Source organism: Populus trichocarpa, chromosome 11 (genome assembly GCF_000002775.5).
Source record: "Populus trichocarpa isolate Nisqually-1 chromosome 11, P.trichocarpa_v4.1, whole genome shotgun sequence".
In the NCBI taxonomy this organism is placed as follows: domain Eukaryota; kingdom Viridiplantae; phylum Streptophyta; class Magnoliopsida; order Malpighiales; family Salicaceae; genus Populus; species Populus trichocarpa.
In genome coordinates this window covers 12,307,248-12,313,701 of record NC_037295.2, presented here as the reverse complement: position 1 = coordinate 12,313,701, position 6,454 = coordinate 12,307,248, and the positions used below count along the sequence as shown (strand labels likewise).

General features: G+C 27.9%; 1 pseudogene; it reads left to right on the top strand.

Annotated features, from left to right (window-relative positions):
• Positions 1-873: 873 nt before the first annotated feature.
• On the top strand, positions 874-4,408 carry LOC127905923 (cytochrome f-like; annotated as a pseudogene).
• Positions 4,409-6,454: the final 2,046 nt, after the last annotated feature.

Here is a 6,454-nt window from a genome sequence, read left to right as displayed (position 1 = left end):
ATATATAAACATGTCTAAGCTAATTGGATGATTGTGGAGATATCTAAACTAATTCCCTCGAGCCATGAAAGGGAATTAGATGGTCGAATCCTAGGTAGCTGTTGTAAATCTTCACAAGTCCTTTGCAAACACCTCGGTTGTAGCCTTCATCTTCATTTCTTTCTTCGGCTTGGATTATAAAATAATTTCCTATCTAAATTTCTACATTTCTAAATTACATAACATTTACATAATTAATTAAGAAATCTCAAGTTATATTCTAGGGGAATTGGATGAGAAAAGAATATACAACCTAGAATAAAAATAGAGATAAGGCAAGACACGCAAGCCTTAATAAAAATTACAACCATTCAACCATCAAATAAAAACACAGTCACATTGGTCTTTAATATCATCCATCATGCATTAAAACAATTTAATATCACAATAAATTACATTCCATGCTTCAATTCTAATTATTAGATTATGTGCTACTATAAAATAATATTTCTAACACTAAGAAATATTCTATCAAATCTAATTTGATAATTTCCCAAACAAAACAAACTTTATTTAACATAAATCCCATGAATTGTTTTTCAAAATTTAATAAGAAAATTAATCAAATTAAAATTATTATTAATATCCTAAACTATTTTAGGATTAATTAAAAAAAAATCTGGCTTAAAAAATTCTCATTATTTTAGAAAAACCATTTTTCTACATACTATTTAGTTAAACCATTTAATTAAATCCTAATCCTGTTAAGATATGAAAAATCTATAAAAATTTGAATTAAACATTTTAATTCAATCATAATCTAATTAGAAAAATTAATTCTATAATTAATTTAATTTAGGATTTAAATTTTAATATAAAATCATTATTTTATATATGGAGGGGTATGTTCATAATTTCAACCCCAAATATACTGAAGAATAATTAGATATAAGTTGCGGGGGTAGAATTATAGTAGAATCGTAATTCTACCCCTAAAAACCCTAAACAAAGCTTAGAGAAAGAATTGCTTTTGTTAGTTCTATATTCCTTACACTTTATTATATATACTCACTTTGATATACTTAGTATAATTATATAGGAATTCTAATAATTTTAAATGATCTTTCTATTTAAGATATCTTTCTAACAATATAATATATTGATAATAGGTAAAAAGATTAATATAACAATAAATAAATAACAATTACAAATATTAAATCAAGGTGCCTATTCTATGACAATTCTCAACAACTTGCCCTCTATTTTTGTTCCTTTAGTGGGCTTAGTATTTTCAACAATTGCAATGGCTTATTTATCTTTTTAAGTTCAAAAAAACAAGATTTTTTACATTTGACGGGGGTAAATTTCATCTATTGTTTTTCAAGACTTAGACTTGGATCATAACATATATATCTAATCAATATAATATGGTATAACTTATGACTTCTTTCAAACAGAAAAGAAAGAACAGATATAAATATAAATATGATATATGAGTAAACAAGCTATTTGAAAATAAATCACGATTAGGGTGAATGTCTAAAATAAATATGAAACTCATGTAGTTATATATGTATGGATAGGGGATCATATGAGGGGGCTCCTTTTATTTTACTTTTAGATCTAATGAATTGCTTCGAAAGATTCATATTAGAATAGTGCAAGTTGATGAAAGTTCCTTTGGAAACTAAAAAACATAAAATGCAACTAGATCTAGTATGAGTTGGCGATTAGAATATATATGAATAGAACTTATGGCGGGGTCTTGAAAAATAAGTATTTTTTGTTGGGCCATTATATTTTTTTATGTTCATTGGGGTTTTTATTGATTGGAATTTTCCAGTTATCTTGACATAAATTTTATATCTTTATTCCCGTCTTAGTAAATCATTTTTCTCCATAAGGGATTGTGATGTCTTTCCATGGGCTCATCAGTTTGTTTATTAGCTCTTATATGTGGTGCATAATTTTGTGGCATGTAGGAAGTGGTTATGATTGATTCGATAGAAAAGAAGGAATAAGGTGTTTTTTTCGTTGGGGATTTCCAGGAAAAAATCATCGCATCTTACTCCGACTCTTTATGAAAGATATTTAGTCTATTAGAATAGAAGTTAAAGAGGGTTTTTAAGCTCGGCGTCTCCTTTATATGGAAATTAAAGGGCCATTCCTTTGACTCGTACTAATAAGAGTTTGACTCTACGAGAAATTGAGCAAAAAGTAGCGAAGTTAACCTATTTTTTGCATGTACCAATTGAAGTATTTTGAAATAAACTGAAGCATTTTTCTTAGAAAAGGGTAAAAAACAAAAAAATCCTCTTTTTTTTCTATAACATAATTTAACTGAAATTTATTTATAATACTGATGAACCAAAGAAGACGTATTATATATATATATATATGGGGGGGAAAAATCAAAAATGAAACTTTTTTTTTTGTGCGTAAACTTTTTTTTATACATATGTTTATTAACAAAATTCAAGGACTAACCACTCACTCACAAATAGAAAAGAAGGAATAGATTTGTGGGTTCAAAGCTTTCTATTCTAAATTCTAATATTAGAATATAACTTATGCTTGATAGAAATATTAGATCATGTAGAGTTGACAAATGAAGTGAATTCATTAAAAATTCACATACGAAAAAATGAAAAAAAAAAAAACATTCATTCCCCTTATATATTGTATTTTTGCTCTGGTAGGTCTCTTTTTCATTTAATAAAAGATCTTGGATTATTAATTGGTAGAATACTAGAAAATCTGAAACTTTTTAAATGATATTCAAGAAAAGAGTATTCTAGAAAAATTAATTAATAGAATTTGAGGAACTCTTCTTGTTTAATGAAATGATAAAGGAATACCCCATAACACATCTATTAAAGTTTCGTATCAGAATCCACAAAGAAAATATCTAATTGATCAAGATGTACAATACAGATCGTATAGATACGATTTTGCACTTCTCGACAAATATAATTTGTTTCGTTATTCTAAATGGTTATTCCTTTTTAGTTAATGAAAAACTTCATATTCTTAATTCTTGGGTTCAAGAATTCATATATAACTTAAGTGACATGATAAAAAGCCCTTTCTATTCTTTTATTAACCGACTTATTTATAGGATTCCATTCACCTCACAGTTAGGAACTAATGATTAGCTCTTTCTATAGGGATTTTGGATTTTCTCATAATGATCAAATTATACGTGGACTTGTTTTCACCTTTCCAATTATTTTCGATACAGTTTTTAAATATTGGATCTTTCATTATTCAAATCGTGTATCTCCGTCACTTGTAGTGATTTATTATTCAATGAGCGACTGAAAATGATCCACCAATCCAATTTGAAAGTTTTTTTTATTTTGTCTGCAAGTAAAATAAAACATTCAAAATTTTACTTTTTTATACTGTTATTTTTTCTATACATCCAAGAGATTCAGATTCCACCTATAGTTTATTAAAATATTTTCAGTAACTAGTAGCATCATGGATAAAGAACTATCATAGCGACCTACCTAATTGTATTGTAGAATTTTTTTGGATTAACGGAAGAGATTACTTGCTCCATTTTCATATCGCTCATGATATATATAATAACTAGGGCATACATTTCAAATGTGTATCCCATTTTTGCACAGCAAGGGTATGAAAATCCACACGAAGCAATTGGTTGTATTGTATGCGTGAATTGTCATTTAGCTAATAAACCTGTGGGTATTGAGGTTCTACAAGCGGTACTTCTTGATACTGTATTTGAAGTTGTTGTGAATTCCTTATAATATGCAACTAAAACAAGTTCTTGCTAATGGTAAAAAAAAAAAATAGCTTTGAATATAAGTTGTTCTTATTTTACCCGAAGGGTTTCAATTAGCCTCTATTGATTATATTTCTCCAGAGATGAAAGAAAAGATAGGTAATCTCTCTTTTCAAAGTTATTGCCCCACTACAAAAAATATTCTTGTGATAGGTCTCGTTCCTGATAAAAAAAAAATATGCTAAGAAGGATGCTCACTTCTTAAAATATCTCATATACATAGGTAGGAATAAGGGAATGGGTCTAATTTATCCCGACAGGAGAAAAAGTAACAATATGGTTTATAATGTTACAACAATGGGTATAACAAGCAAAATCATACTAAAAGAAAACGAGGGGTACGAAATAACTATATCAGATGTGTCAAGTGATTGATAGTATCCCCTAAGGACCAAAACTTCTTGTTTTAAAAGGCTAATCAATCAAACTAGATCAACCATTAACAAGTAATCCTAATATAGACGGATTTGGTCAATAAGACGTAGAAATAGTACTTCAAGACCCATTACGTGTCCAAGGTCTTTTGTTCTTCTTAGCATCTTTATTTTGACACAAATCTTTTTAGTTTTTAAAAAGAAATAGTTTGAGAAGGTTCAATTGTCCAAAATGAATTTTTAGATTGCGAATTTATCAACATCAAGTTCTTATCTTTTCTTAATTTCTTAAAAGAACAAAATTTTTGTTAGAAATTTTGTATGATAAAAAAAATTACAAAAATACTTTTGTTTATTTTTTTATATCGAATTAGGGGAATTACTTGTACCACTTTTCTATATTTAGTATGTATATTGATAAGAAGACTATTTGACTTTATCCCCTCTTTTCCAATCTAAATTGGAGTGGTGCAATTATGTCATTATTCACAGATTTAGCTATGATACAATGTATTTGTAGCTTTTTCTATTCTGATATAATCAAATTCAACTAAATACTGAGACTAAGCATAAGACAAGCAGAAAAGGATATATAAGGGAAACAAAATATTATAAGGGATATTCTTCTATGTGTCTTTTTAGTCTTCAACACAAGCAAAGGAATTTTTCACCCCCTCTTTGCTTGAGTCGAAATAATAATGATTCTTAATAACATTCATCCAAGATTTCTATTCTTCATTTTTTTCCAAGTTTACCATAACCTGCTTTTCATTTTTATACGTATAAATTATACATATAAATTTGATTTTTTAAATAAAAAATAACAAAAAATAAAGGAAATGTTTATTTTGAGAAAATGGAACTTCTTCAATGAACTTATAAATTTTTTTTAGATACTAAAATAAATAAAATAATAAAGAGAGTAAGGTTCAATTAGTATAGAAAAATTGGCATGATATCGGATCAACATAAAACAATATGTGTGTGTGTGTGTGTGATCTAGGAAAAGAAAATAGTGCAATTCCTTCTTTTTCCTAACAGTATTGATAAATAAGATACTATCAAGGAAACGATATTCTAAATTAATTAATGAAGTTTCTTTTTACAAGCACCTCCTAGAAAAAAAAATGTAAGAATGTAATCCATAAAATGGAATTCATTTTGTCATTTATATTAATAAAGTATTATGATTATTAAAAACTCAGCAGTGTCTTTTTTTTTTGTCTGATTCGACGGGGAAGCCATTGAGTTTTAACGCTTTCATGTCTACATCTCAGTTCATTCTATTACTATAAGGATGAAGAATAAGAGCCATAAAAGAAAATACTTAAAATGATCATAGGAATACCAGCTACAATACCTATTATCCAAAGAGGAATCATTCCAGTAATATCAGTCATTTATCTCACTTCCCTCCACATTTAATCAAGTGGTCCCGCTAGAGACATGAATAGTCATAGATAATTATGTGATGATATCCTTTCAATGAGATAAGAGAATTGTTTTCTCTTATTTATCATTCTAATACTCTCTTTTTATTTTTTTTATTTTTTAATTATTAATTAAATATGAATTAAATAAATAATTAGAAATTAAAATAGCAAGTACAAAAATGAGTAATAACTCTTAGTAGAGACTAGTACGATACAATTCAACATTTTGTTTGTTCGGGTTTGATTGTGTCATAATTAATTCAGATTAGGTTTATCGTTGGATGAACTACATTGTTGATATTGACCCCAAAAAAGAAATGGTAAGTACAACTAGTTCGTGAACAACAAGCCATCACACTGTAAAATTGAAAAGGTTCGATCTATAGTCATTAGGCCCTCCTAACCTAAAAATATCTAATCAATTCATGAAGTTGTTTTAAAGGATCAAAACGACTAGTTATTAAAGGAATTCCTTGTCGGCTCTCTGTAAAATGTTCATTTGGACAAGGGCTTCCAAATACACCATAAGCTAAACCTATGCTAACGAATAACCAATCTGCAATGAATAGGGAATGTATAGTAATGCTATGAATGATCCAATATTGAATTCTAGTAATAATATCAATAAAAGAATGTTTTCTTATGCTTCCAGACATGCGAGCTCCACATATTCTTGTATGGTCTAAAGGGGATCGATTTTGTAAAAGAGAAGATCAGTAAATGAAAATTCACTGAAATTCAATCTTTATGAGATCGTCAATATCATACTGAGGGTTTCGATGGTGGTGCCGCTATTGGCGGTTGTTCCAACCATCCAAAACAATTTTTTTAAAACTCAATGATGGATTCCTACCAGA